The sequence below is a fragment of the Anolis carolinensis genome, chromosome 1 (genome assembly GCF_035594765.1).
Source record: "Anolis carolinensis isolate JA03-04 chromosome 1, rAnoCar3.1.pri, whole genome shotgun sequence".
NCBI classification, from domain to species: domain Eukaryota; kingdom Metazoa; phylum Chordata; class Lepidosauria; order Squamata; family Dactyloidae; genus Anolis; species Anolis carolinensis.
The window spans coordinates 206539306-206554568 of record NC_085841.1 but is presented as its reverse complement, the minus strand read 5'-3'; positions in this window follow the sequence as shown (position 1 = coordinate 206554568).

Here is a 15263-nt window from a genome sequence, read left to right as displayed (position 1 = left end):
TATCTAAGGCCTCTTCTACAGTGCTGTATCATATCCAGATTATCTGCTTTGAACTGGATTATATGGCAGCGTAGACTCATATAATCCAATTCAAAGCAGATAATGTGGATTATCTGCTTTTATAATCTGTATTATATCACAGTGTAGAAGGGGCCTTAGCTTCTCCAAGGCTTTACCACAGACCCCTTCTACACTGTCATATACCCCAGATTATCAAAGCAGACAAGCCACATTATCTGCTTTGAACTGGGTTATATGTGTCTACGCTGCCATATAATCCAGTTCAAAGCAGATAATCTGGATTTTATATGGCAGTGTAGAAGGGGCTTCAGTTTGAGAACCACTATTGAATGTCATGCCACCGTACTCAGTAATATTAACATTGATTACAGAACCATTATTGCCTTAAAATGCTGAAACAACAACACTAACAAAAGAATCTTGGCATGGAGAAATAATTGCAAAGTGATGGACATATTCTGTTGTAATGCAGTCTCTCACTGGAGTCCATCTTCTCCTGTGGTGAAAATCAGTGTCAATTTCAAAAGAAGAAACCAATTGACACAAAAAGAGATTGCTTGGCTAGACTTTCTCCAGAGGCAGTTGTGTGCTGAATTAATTCACTTTGCCAAGTCATCGAGTGGACTAACTCACCATTAATCCCTTTCCCTTTCTCCTTCCATTCCTAATGTGTCCTGTCTTCAGCTAGCCACACTGTCACCCGATGTCTCATTTTTTAAATGTTTAAATAATGTCTAGGGTTTTCAGAGAGAACAAGAATGACTTCAACTCCTAAATATGTGATGAATTGCATAACTGATCATATGATAACAGAAGTAGGCCATGGTCCAAGTGGCGTGTGTGCATGTGTGTGTTGGCTCCGCTGCGATATATCGTTGTTGGGCCTGGTGATATATTATGGGCAGCAGGGAGATTTGAAGAATCTTGTCTGCATACAAAGAGTCACGGCTCAGACTATCTGAAATATAGTCTCTGCTGCAGAAATAGGGAACATGTGCCCCTGCAGGTGTTGCTGGACTCCAGATTAAAGATTCTATCTGGCATGTTAATTATTGTGAATTGGCTGCATTTCTTTTTCAAATAAACTAAACACAAGGACAAGTTTCACAAAATGCTTGCTAGTTCCCTTACAGCAAATGGTGACATGGTTTTTCATTTCATAAAGCCACAAGAAATAAAGCAGCTGATTACTAACCACATGGCTTGAAAGGTGAGTGATAGATATGTTACTGGCAGTGACGAAAGCAGAAAGGAAAGAAAGAGAGAACCCAGCAGGTCAATGGCAAAAATTAATTGCTCTAAAATTAATTGACTGTCATGTATTCCTCAATCTGGCACTCTCTCTCCATATTTGATTTCAAGTTCCACTATTCCCTGCCAATTGGAAAAGGCAACTTGGGCCCCTTCCACACAGCTGAATAAAATCTCACATTTTCTGCATTGAACTGGAATATATGGCAGTGTGGACTGGGTTATCTGAGCCCTTGGGCTTTTGAAAGAGGGCTTTTAAAGGAGACTACAACATAACCTAGCACTTTGGGCAATTATATCAACCAGAGTATTAGATACCATTTTTTCTGTCAGTCCTATGTTTTCTAACATTAACACTGAAAATAACAACAACATAGTATGTTAATTATTTCTCTTTGTGACATATCATAATAGTTTGATATTTCTTCTGGTTAAAGGAAATCTAGTATAATACCAAGCATATAACTTTATGTTTTTAAATACATTATAACTGTATCCTCAATTCACTTCTGACACGATAAATAAATCATAATAGTTTAGATTTTTAGTATCACTAATCAACATGTATCAAGCTATGTTCTAGTCTCCATTGGTGGAAATGTGCAAATCTAATTTTCATTTTTGCAAATAAATAAATATAAGTACAGAGAAGGCTTAAATATTTTGTCCAGTTCCCTCCACCTGTGTATCATAGATGCCCCCATTTTTGTTGTAACAAATATGAAATATGTTGAAGATGTTTCTGTCTATGTAATCGGAGGTGACCGCCCCCCAGGACTGTGTACAAGATAGTTCAAAATCAGGGAATTCATAGTTTTGCCCAGTACACCAGGCTTGAATGATCTCATAATCCCTTATCTCTCCCCCATGTGGGAACCTAAGGCTTTTTCCATGGCCCCACGGCCCCACCCTGTAACCCAAACTAGCATCTGACAAATTTGGCTATTATTTATTAATTTGATTCCTTTTTTTTATAAATGAAACTCCTGTTTTATGAATGGACTCTGCTACTCAGTGCTCTTAGGGCATTCTGTGCACCCCCATGAACTCTTATGAGCTCTTATGGACTTTCCGTGAACTTTCATGAACTTTATAGGAACTTTTATAAACTCTTGCCAAACTTTATGAAATTTTATAGACTTTTGGGGGTGGGGGGTGGGTGGGCTGACATGACTTCCCCTTAGACCCTGCATGATTCCCCCTCTTCCTATGAACTCTGTGTATGCTCCCCTGCCCCATCCCTTATTTCTTGTGTATATATGCCTATATGAAAAGTATGAAGGAAAGCAGCCTGTTTCATAAAAGCCAGCAACTCATGGCTCTTGGAGTTTCCAAACTTCCTGAGCCAATAATTCCCTAACGAAGGATTTCACCAAGCCCATTTGCATGGACAATAAGTAAATGGCCCTTATCAGACCGGACCTCGGAGGGCTGAAAGCCAGGCTATCTGGAATGATAGGGTCTATGGACATTTTGGATCACCCAACACAAAGGGCAATTCTCTATCTGTGAGGAACCAGGGACTTTGCCACCACCTTACATCCTGATCCGAAACCAAGCTTCTGCTCCAACAATGAACTCCAGATTATAGCAAGATGAAGCAAAAGGACCCAGCCTCTCGTGGCTAGACAAAGATGCTAATTCAAAAGACTAAAACAATAACTTAGATTCGGCTTGAGAGCCTAAGCAATTGCTGGGTTGCTGGGCAAACATTGGTCACCTTAACGCTATCATCTTTACATTCCCTCCATTGTTTCCCACCTGGCCCGCCTCCTCCCTTCCCATTGGCTGAGGAGCTGAAGCGGAGAAAGCACTCTGATTGGACAGGGCACTGCCACCCACAACCGCTCCTCCCAGCCAGCTGATGCCTTCCACCAATCAGCACAAAGCCGGCATGGGGGCGGGGGCGGGAAATTTGAATCTGACATCTCTGTATTTTCCTATAAATATTGTGTTTCTTCGCCCATTGAATTATGTTGGCTCCTGGGGATGACGATTGCGGTCATCATCTGTTCCAGCTGGAATTAAATAAACATCTTGGTGGCTTTCCTTCAACCTGGTGAGATCTTTATTTGGAAAGATTAGGGAAAAATTCCATTGGGTGCTTGCTGTCTCCCCAGGGTTCCCGAATTCTCCTTTTTGGGTCTGGCTGGTCTCTGCTTTGCCAGGGCCTCCCAAATTCGTGCTTGACAACGTCTACACAGAATTGATGTTTCCTCTCTTAAATGATAGGGATCAGGTAGGGCTCTCCTAAAAGAGAATGCTTAGCCTGCACAAGATTATAATTCCCAATATTCTATTGGGAAAGACATGATGGTACAAAAACAAGATATATTTGTGTTTCATTAGTAACAAATATACACTGCTGTAAAGCCCAGTTAAACCAAAATATTTGAATTTTAATTAAGTTTCACACATGCAAGTAAACCAGAATGATATTTAGATATCATGCCATTACTGATATAAGAACCAGTTTCCATCACCATATTTGAAGACCTCGAGGCAATTTAGCATGCAGAACAGTCTGTGCAGCTTCTACAGTTCTGTCCTCCAGCACCTTACCACAGTTTGCTTGGCATCTTTTGCCAGAGGCATTTTCATAAAACCGCTTGTGAAGTTCTTTTCAGTTTATACATTAGCTATGTGTTTTATCACTGAAATCCACAAATACAAGTAATATTCACAAATTTATTTTAGCACAAATCTTTTATATATATAAAAGAGTGATGGAATCAGGGCACCGGACAAAACAACAGAATTACAGGCCCCCCCAACCTCGAAATTTGATAACACAACCCATCATCCATGGCTCTAGGTTGATACAACAACAACAAAAGAAAAATAAAGTCCTAATTAGAGGGACAGGAATAATTGTTTTTATCCAATTGCTGCCAGTTAGAGGGCTAAGCTCCGCCCACTTGGTCTCCTAGTAGCCTACTCAGCCCAGGGGACAGGCACAGTTAGGCCTCACTTTGGCCTTTTCCACAGATTATCTGATTTTAACTGGATTATATGGCATTGTAGATTCAAGGCCCTTCCACACAGCTATATTACCCATTTATAATCTTATATTATCTGCTTTGAACTGGATTATTTTGACTCCACACTGCTAGATAATTCACTTCAGTGTGCATTTTATACAGCTGTGCAGAAGGGGCCTCATATAATCCAGTTCTAAACAGATAATATAAGATTATAAATATATAGTAGTCTCACTTATCCAACATAAACAGGCCGGCAGAACGTTGGATAATAAGGATTCAGAAAAATCCTATTAAACATCAAATTACGTAATGATTATACAAATTAAGCACCAAACATCATGTTATACAACAAATTTGACAGAAAAAGTAGTTCAATACTCAGTAATGCTATGTTGTAATTACTGTATTTACAAATTTAGCACCAAAATATCACAATGAATTTAAAACATTGACTACAAAAACATTACTACTAAAAGGCAGACTGCGTTGGATAATCCAGAACACTGGATAAGCGAATGTTGGATAAGTGAGATTCTACTGTAATATGAAATAATTACTGTGGTAATCCAGTCCAACCCAATTCTGCCATGGAGGACACAATCCAAGCACGCCCAACCGATGGCCACCCAGCCTCTCAATAATAATAATAATAATAATAATAATAATAATAATAATAATAATAATAATAATAATATCATACAATCCTAAGGTTAGCAGATACCCCTAAGGATCATCCAATTCAACTTCCTTATACCATGCAGGAGGACACAATCCAACCACTCCTGACAGATGGCCATCCAATATCTGCACAATAATAATACACATCGAATCATAGCATCAGACAGTTAGGAGACATCCCTAAAGCCTATCGAGTCCAACCCAATTCTGCCATGCAGGACACAATCCAAGCAATCCCAACAGATGGCCACCCAGCCTCTCAATACTACTACTACTACTACTGCTACTACTAATAATAATAACAACAACAACAACATACAATCCTAAGGTTTGGAGTGACCCCTAAGGATCATCCAGACCAACTTCCTTCTACCATGCAGGAGGGCACAATCCAAGCACTCCTGACAGATGGCCATCCAGCCTCTACATAATAATGATGATGATGATGATAATACTACTACTAATAATAATAATAGAAGCATAGAATCCAAGAGTTTGGAGAGGCCCCTAAGGGCCATCCAGCCCAACCCTTTCTACTATGCAGCAGGACACAATCCAAGCATTCACAACACATGGACAACGTATAAATACTATACAATACTACACAGGGACATAGACCCCCCTCTAGCCTTACCACTTTCACAGTACACAAACAACCAAATGCATACTAAGCATAAACATAACCATACAACAGACATTCAACACCACCACTACCTCAACAATTTCTCACCAACACCACCAGACAACACCACAGCAACGCGTGGCCGGGCACAGCTAGTTTACTATAAAATACACATATGTTAAAGGTGCTCCAGCTTCCTTTGGCACTTTTTTGAAGTGAAGGTAAAGTGAAATATTATGCTGTTGGTTCATGTGTTCATCATAAAAACAGACACAGGAGCTGTAGTGTTTGCTAAATTGTGAGCTGGCTTTTCCTACAATTGAACCATTTGTCAGCTTGCAGTTTGGACTGGAACAATCTATATCTCTTGTAAGGTGATACATAAAACAAACAAATCAACAATAAGCAGCTTTTGCTAATTGATGCCATCCTTTATTGTTCTTTTTGATATTTTCTATGTGGCACCCAAACTCAAAAGACCCAATGTTTAAAAAACTCCACAGTGACAGCAAAAGAAACAACTCATATCCAACAAAACAAAAGCATTAAAATTCATAAAATGCTTTTAAGAACTTAAAACACATCTGAAGACCAATCCTTTCCAGCAGGCTCACCCAGTCAGTTTTAATCATGAATTTTAAACTCACATCTTGAGTTTTAATCTTTGCAGTGTGTATTTTACTATGCATTTTATACATCTGTGTAAAATCTTATATCTTATAAAATTTTAAAGATGAGTGTGTGTTGTAACCTGCCTTGAGTCACAAGGAGAAGCAGGTGAGAAATACTAATACTAATAATAGAATTACACAGGTAAAGGTTTTCCCCTGACATTAAGTCTAGTCGTGTCTGACTCTGGGGGTTGGTGCTCATCTCTATTTTAAAGCTAAAGAGCCAGCATTGTCTGTAGACTGCTCCTAATAGCATTATTAGATTGTAAATACATTGGATTTGATTCTGTGTTCAGCCATGGAAATGTACTTGTTGACTTTTATGACAGATGTCACTCTAGGTTATTGGTCGCTGTTCTGAGTTCAAATTGTTGTTTTATATACTTTTGGTTTTATTTTTTTTATTGTATTGTGTGTTTATTTTATGTGTTGTTTTAGGCACCTTGTCCCATATGTAAGCTGCCCGAGTCCTTCAGGGGGATGGAGGCGAGGTACAAAAATAAAGTTATTATTATTAGTAGTAGTAGCAGCAGTAGTACAAGTCACCTATTCTGAGCCTTAGAAAATGCTGTGATAGATTCACCTTATGGCCACCATAAGTCAGAAATGACTTGAAGGCACACAACAACAACAACAACAACACCAACAACAACAATTGCTAATGGCCATTTTATTTGTACAGGACACTACTCCAAAAACTCTCTCAGAATTGAAAAGGAACTTGTAGCACCATTGAGATGAAAAAAAAGATGTTTGTAGTGCAAGTTTCCATATGCTACCTCTGCCTCTTCAGCAAATGCCACTTGATGGTTGCTCCACTGTGTCTAATGGTAGGACTAGAATTGAAAAAGAATTGGGAAGGTGAGCTGTTAAAAAGTGATGACACCTACTCCTTGTAAGAAATGTTTTTTCTTCTGCTGGTTTAAATCTACCTTTTCCATCTGGGATATGCAATGGGGGAGAGGGAAGCTGGACTCTGTAGGAACACCCAAATATATCAATGGAGCAGACACCTGCTTTTTGCAAGACCTGCCTTCTGTCAGATCTTTCACCATCCCTCTTTAGCAGGTCAACAGCAAGGAATGGGCCTATTGAGCCATATCTCCACTGCAATGGCACAGGCAAATGATTGGAGTTGGGATATACCATCTTGGTATTTCTGGACAATGTGGAAAGTTGGTCTCAGTGCAACTTTCCAGCAGGAATCCAATTTTTTCAGAAAATCCAGTTGGATCACTATTGTGAGAAGAGGTGGATTCTACAGAACTGTATCAGCAAATCATCACAAATTTGGTGTGACCCACTCTGTACACCTGTGTGATGGTGCATAAATTGTTTAGAACAGATTTTGAATGGCTAAAGATTACATGAAAAGATTGATTTAAGCTGCATATTAGAACTGGGAGACTTACCTTGATGGACCACAACTCTCAGGATCCTCAATGGACATGTAAAAAATTATTGTTCCAAGCTCTGCTCTACACTCCTTTATCATGTTATTACCCTGTTTCCCTGAAAATAAGACATCCCGAAAAATAACACCTAGTAGAGGTTTTGCTGAATTGCTAAATATAAAGCCTCCCCTGAAAGTAAGACCTAGCAAAGCTTTTGTTTGGAAGCATGCCCGCCGAACAGAACACTAGAGCATGCAGGATCAGTAAATGTACACACCATAGAGTGTTGTACATGGAAATAATGGTAGTAACAAGAAATTCTTGATAGGATTCACAGTTTGTCTGGTTATGCTGGTTTGTGATGACAACTACTGTACAGTATATAATGTTCATTTTTTGTTCAACAATAAATGTGAATTCTTCTTCATAGAAAAATAAGACATCCCCTGAAAATAAGACCTAGTGCCTCTTTGGGAGCAAAAATTAATAAAAGACACTGTCTTATTTTCAGGGAAACACGGTAGCACTGCAGCATATCCAGGCTCCTACATGTTTTAAGGAATATTGTAGTGCAACCAAACGTAAACAAATCTAAAAATGTGCCACAGTGAGGGAACATGTCTGATTAATTTGAGATTTCCAAGATCAGCTATATCTATGATCTTGTACTCTAATAGCATTCTCCTTTCTTGATTCCTATTCAAGTTTGAAACGAGAAGAGCGGAGCTATAGGCTATAAAAGAAGATGTTTGATACTGAAGATCTTGACATGAGAACCTTGTATTGTAGAAAATGTTAGGTCTTTTATCAAGTCTGTTGTCATTCGCTGGAGAAAATCAATCACAAGATATCAGGAGGGGGGAGTCCTTTCCCTTCATGACTGACCTGAAAGGGCAAACATTTAATTTATGAGTTCGAGCCCTTAACTGGCAATTCCTGAATGAAACTTGGTGTTGGAATCCCAGGTTAGACAACCACCTTGAGCAAACAGGAAAGAAGCAGGTAGAAATCACACAGTCCACTGTCAGTGTTGCCCATTCTAAAACCAATTCTCATATGGGGTGAGACAGAGCTCAGAGTTTTACCATCAGGGTAAGGCGCGCTCACAAAGCTAAAGGGGGTGAGTTGCCCTGGATCGGGAGGCTGCCCCAGGTTCCTGACATGATGCCAAAACCATCTCTAGACTACTTTTTCTGCTACTGCCACTACTATTTCTTCTCCTTGATCCCATTGGGCTGCTTAAGCTTGAGTCTGTATGTAAAGGACTACGAACGTCTAAAGCTCTTTCAGGCAGGGGGAACCTTTTTATCTCACCCGCTGCCCCAAATTTGTAAAGAACTTATAACGACTGCCACCAATTTGTAGTGATGCAACCACCAATTGGCAAAGAGGTGCCTCCTATTTCAGCAATGCGCGACCACCAAAGACTCAGGGAGGAGACCTTTTACTTTTTTTTCTTTCTTCTTCTTCACTTTAGATGGTAGCGTAACTTGGTTTAGAATAAATGTGACAGAGGCTTGGATGTTGAAAGAACAATAACAAGTTTATTCAGGCACAGAGCTTAGTGGTTTCAATGTAGTTTCTCACTTAGAGTTACACTTTCTTCAACAGTTGCCATTATAACATGATGAATCCACTCTCAAAATACTTTTTCCTTTCCTTGAGCAGTTTAAACCTTTTTCTTCCAATTGATGTTCTTAATTCAACCGATCACTACAGATCCAACTGGGATTTCTTTCTCTTTATTACTCAGACTCCACTACTAACTCAAATAAGTCACTTGACCTATTTAAAAAGATTAGAGATCTGAACTTCCCTGGCTCTCACTACCTTAGAACCAGTCTTTCCCTGTGATTCCTTGATCTCAGACTGTTCATATGATTGTATATATGTTGCTCTGCATTTTAAAGAGTAAGCTTCTTGTTCTTTACTGATCATCTGTGTGGCATATCTTTTCTCTGGCAAGACAGTGTGTGGACTGGTCAAACATGAATTACACGTTTAAAAGACTCAAAAACTGAACTTTAACCAAAACAAATGTAGTGGACCCACAGAATACTAGATTTGAAATGTAGAACTCAGTCAAATTTAAGTTATATGATAAGGTGGTGAGTGGTGACACTTTTTGTCAGTTTTCAGTTCACAATTGTTGTTTACTCAGTAAATTTACTTCAAATTCACTTGGTAATTTTTTTTCCCCAAAATCCATTTGTTCCAGCACTTTAAAAAGAAATGCCCAATTCAGATTGTCAAAAGCTTTTTCATCATCCAAGAAAATCAAAATCAATGTGTTCTGTTTATGTTGTGACATTTTAAATGTTCAATAATGTCCAAAACAATTCTAACAGTGTTGTTGTATGTTTTCCGGGCTGTATGGCCATGTTCCAGAGTATTCTCTCCTGATGTTTCGCCCACATCTATGGCAGGCATCCTCAGAGGTTGTGAGGTATGGAGAAACTAAGCAAGGAAGGTTTATATATCTGTAGAAGTTCCTGGGTGGGGGTAAGAACTCTCGTCTGTTGGAGGACAGTGTAAATGTTGTAATTAATCACCTTTGTTAGCAATTAAATGGCCTTCCCAGCCTCGCATTCTGGCCTGGGGGATCCTTGTTCAGAGTCGTTAGCTGCCCCTGATTGATTCCTGTCTAGAATTCTTCTGTTTTCAGAGTGCTGCTCCTTATTTACTGTTCTGACTTTGGAGTTTTTTTAATACTAGTAGTGAGATTTTGATCATTTTTATTGTTTCCTTCTTTCTGTTGAAGTTGTTCACATGCTTGTGGATTTCAATGGCTTCTCTGTGTAGTCTGACATGATAGTTGTTGGAGTGGTCTTGCTACCAGAATTAAAAAACTCCAAAGTCAGAACCGGCCATGAAAGACTTCAACAACACATCAAATTCTAACAGTATCTCATAGTTGTGTCTTAGGCAAAAACCACATTGATTCACATAAAAGAAGGATGAGCTGCAAATATCAAACATTGAGAGAGATTTTGCTATCTACTTACTTTGAGAGAAGTCACTTTTCTGTAAAGCAATAGTCCATTTATATTAACAACGCAATCATACACGTCTACTCAAATACTAAAATAGCATTTTAATGTATTTTTCCTCATTAATCACTTTTTCCTTCTTGCTGCCTGACCACAAAATTTTGACCACATTCTGCTTGGGCAATTTTCATTAGCTATATGTTGGAGCACATGGGATAAGACTAGTTTATAGCAAAGATTTAAGCACTGAGTTAAGTACTGGATAAGCACTGCTTGGTTTCTCCCATAATTATGTCTTAAAGAAGTCCAGTTTATACATCTAAGTTACATGGTGACTGGACAGACCAGAGTCTGCTTGATTATTTACCATAAATTATTTCCCTCTTCTTTTGAAGTGACATTCTAAAAATCACCTTGTTGCCAGGAAATGTATGAATCGCTCCTAATCCCCTGAGCAAAAGATTATTTCCAGGACAAATTACATAATATTTCATTCTTCACAGCATCTCAAAACCGTGTGATGGAAATAGGCTACACAAGCAATTTGCTTGAACACATTTTGAAAGTGGCTTCTGCTGCAAAATTTGGCACCTTGATATTTTATTTTGGAGTGCAAGTGAAATTCAAGATTTAATGTGTCTTTCAGATGTTTCATATGGCCCTTCTGGCAGCATTTTAGACTATCAACCGTGATAGCTGCCTCGCGGACTTAGAACTTGAGGGCATTGTTCTGTAGTTTTCCCATTCCTTCCTGGAAGAGCAAACCCAGAAGACGGTGCAGTTCATTTCCCTGTCTGTTTGCTGCAAGTTTGCTGAAATATGTTCAACTGTTTCGATGCCAGAGCCTGTTTTACTATAGAAAGAGTTTCCTTCAAGTAAGGTGGAAAGGAGAAAGCGAATTGGAAGTCAGCAGAATAATGGTGGCCCCCTGATCCCAAAACTTCTCCAGGTTTCATGGAACAAATAACATCAGGGACAAACAGAGCCTTGAGGGATTTTACCTGTCCCTCAAAGTAACAGGCCCCTTCCTCCCTCTTCCCCCTCCTCTTTTAAAAAGAATAGGACCACTGCAAAACTGAGCTTCTAAGTCATATCCTAGAGAAACATCCTAGAAGGATATTATGGTCAAAAGTCTCTGAGAAGTACAGCAAAAACAACAGAGGCACATTCTACACTGCCATTTAATTCAGATCATTGAAGCAGATAATCCAGATTATTTGCTTTGAACTTGATTATATTAGTCTACACTGCCATGTAATCCAGTTCAAAGCAAATCATCTGGATTTTATTTGGCAGTGTAGAAGGGACCATGATCATCCAACACGGAGACCAAAGCTGAAATGGTTTTAGGTGTTCAGTCTCATCTAGAACACCCTGGAGCTGACAAGTCTTCACACATTTCAGTACACATGCTTTAGAGTGTCCCCTATTATTCACATGAATGGTTCAGCCCCTACTTCCACACTAATAAAAGGTAAAGGTAAAGATTTCCCCTGACGTTAAGTCTAGTCGTGTCTGACTCTAGGGGTTTGTGCTCATCTCCATTTCTAAATCAAAGAGCCAGCGTTGTCCTTTGACACCTCCAAGGTTATGTGGCTGACATGACTGCATGGAACGGTTACCTTCCCGCTGGAGCGGTACCTATTGATCTACTCACATTTGCATGTTTTTGAACAAATACATGTGCATATACGATAATGTTTCCACACTAATACATGTGCATATACTATAATTTGGAAGTAACTAATTTTAAAGAGCTAGTTGTAATGTATTCCTTTTCCCAATAGTAAAGGCAAACTACATTAAGGTGTGATTCTAACTTCAGAGTGCCAACATCATTCTTTTTGTGGTGTTGTGGTGTTTGTGGTGTAGTAATGTCAGTCACAGTTGAATTTACAGTTATGGATGTGACCTCACTACATGCCAGTAGAATAGTGTCACCTGGTTCATGCGCTTGCTTCACATGCCTTGCACTGTTATGATTTGTTGTGGGTGTTGAGGTGACAAGGCAGCCACAAGAGTAACTATCTACTTTTTCTTGGCCTTGCAGTTAAGACCCCATCTATACTGCTGTATAATGCAATTTCATAATGCAGTTTAATTACATTGACCTGCATTATATGGCAGTGTAGATGGGACATAACTGTACCTGAATACTATTTTTCAGTCATTTCCCAAGCTTTGGTTTGTACTGCAGCTTCACTAGATAAAAAAGATGGAATAGAAATGTCATAATTTATGCAGCCCATCAATTGCATTTTAATATTCCAGAAAGTGACTCCTTGGGCTAAAAAAAATCAAGTATAAACATTAAGTGGAAAATGAGCAGTAAGAACAGGCACCACTCCTGTGTTCATAATAGAAAAGTTCTCGTAGCATTTGTATGTCATTTGAGGTCATTTTGCTGTGTGCCAAGTGCTCAGAGGTTGATAATCTGTGAGAGCAGCTGGCACCTGTTCTTCCTGCTATCTCTGGATCAGATACAGCTGCCCCATCATGTCTACAAATGTAGGTGTTGGGTTATCTAGCAATCATGCATGCATTTTCAATGTGGGATGGCTTATGTAGTTAGCTTGTTTTGTTGCTTAGCAATCTGAGCCAAAGCTGTATTCCAGAGTTGATGGCACCAATTTAGGGGTTGCGCATGTGAAGTAAAAAAGGGGAGTATCCTTTCTGGGGACATACAGGAAGTGATGTACACCTTTAGAATTTGGGGTATAAAAGGAGAAACTTTCTTTTGTTCTCTCTCTTGATCCTGCCATGCGGCCTGCTGATAGTTCTTGTTAAGAGATATGTAGTATCCTGAACTATATTCTTTGGAACTAAGATGTTTTACCTGTATGACCATCATCATACAAGATTGTGAGTAAACATACTTTTACTATTTTACTTTTGGTTTCTCTGATGTTTATTTATGTGCATGACTTTTTAAAGAGAAAGGGAGGCTGGCTATTTGTTTTTCTTACCTCTGCTCGTATAAACCCTTAGCCTTCTGCGTTTTTGCTACTCTGCACCAATATCTAACCATATTGATATCATAATCCTAACAGGTTATGATCGTATTTTCTAATAGTAGGGCCTCATTGAGGCAGAGAAGCATCTTCTCCCTGCTTCTTTGAGCTGCCAGCACAGAATCCCCCAGAGCACATCATATGATGCATGGCTACTTCTGGCGGAGCTCCATGCCAGCAGTGTACCAAAAAGTGAAAGAGGCGAAGAGGAAGTGCGGAGTAGCCGGGAAATGTCAAGGGAACGGATACCATGACCCACAATGACTCCCGATGGTAGGGAACGCAGTGTGATGCTATCCCACGATTTTCCCCATTGTCCCCCGGCTTTGTAAGATCCACCTGATGAAGTCCTTCATCATCTACAACAGGGGTCCCCAAACTAAGGCCCGGGGGCCAGATGCGGCCCTCCGAGGTCATTTACCTGGCCCCCGCCCTCAGTTTTATAATATAATATATATTATATATACATATAATATTGCTAATAATATTATAATGTAATACAATATAACACTAATAATAATACCATATAATAATATTAATTATATGTTCTATATTACATATAATATTACTAATAATATTACAGTATAGTGGTATAGTTCAATATAGTAATATATAATGCTAATATTGTGCTATGCTAATCATATAATATATTGTATGTACATATAATTTGTAAGCCACTCTGAGTCCCCTTTGGGGTCAGAAGGGCGTGATACAAATGTAGTAAATAAATGCAGTAAATAAATAAATAATAAATAAATAAATTTTAGACTTAGGCTTGCCCAAAATCTGAAATGACTTGAAGGCACACAACAACAACAACAACAACAATCCTAATTAACTTGACTATCTCATTGGCCAGAAGCAGGACCACACTTCCCATTGAAATCCTGATCAATGTATGTTGGTTAAAATTGTTTTTATTTTTAAATATTGTATTGTTCTTTCGTTGTTGTTGTTGTTGTTGTTATTGTTGTTGTTTTTGCACTACAAATAAGTCATGCGCAGTGTGCATTGGAATTTGTTTGTATATTTTTTTCCCAAATGATAATCTGGCCCCTCAACAGTCTGAAGGATTGTGGACCGGCCCTCGGCTTAAAAAGTTTGAGGACCCCTGATCTACAACTTGCAAATTTGAAAAGCAACATTCTGAAAGGCACCCCCAATTTTATCATTTTGTACAAGGGACACTATTTTATTATGCCATTGTATATAATGGGACTCAAGCTTCCATGGATTTTGGTACATTTGTCCTTCCTTGAATGAAGACCTAGTGGATACCAAGGACCCATTGTATGTGGCGTTTGGGGTTTCTGTGTTTCAGAGATAAGAATATATGCAATGTTGTTGGGCCCTGGCAGCCCCTGTGCATCATCAGTATCCAGTAATGGGTACAACCTCCTCTCCTCATTCTGCCAGCCTTGGATATAGCAATGACAAGCTATTTTCTGTGCTCTCTTGCTTTGTGAAGCTGCTGATTTCAGTTTTTAAGGGACATGCATCCATCTTTGCCCTCCAAGAAAGATGAATTCTTCATTTCTGATGGGGAAGGAAAATTGGAAGAATCTTTCCATGTTGGATCCCCATATAGTGAAGGTTATTACCAAAGTGGCAAAGTGTTGCTGTTCTAGCAAATTTCCGGGA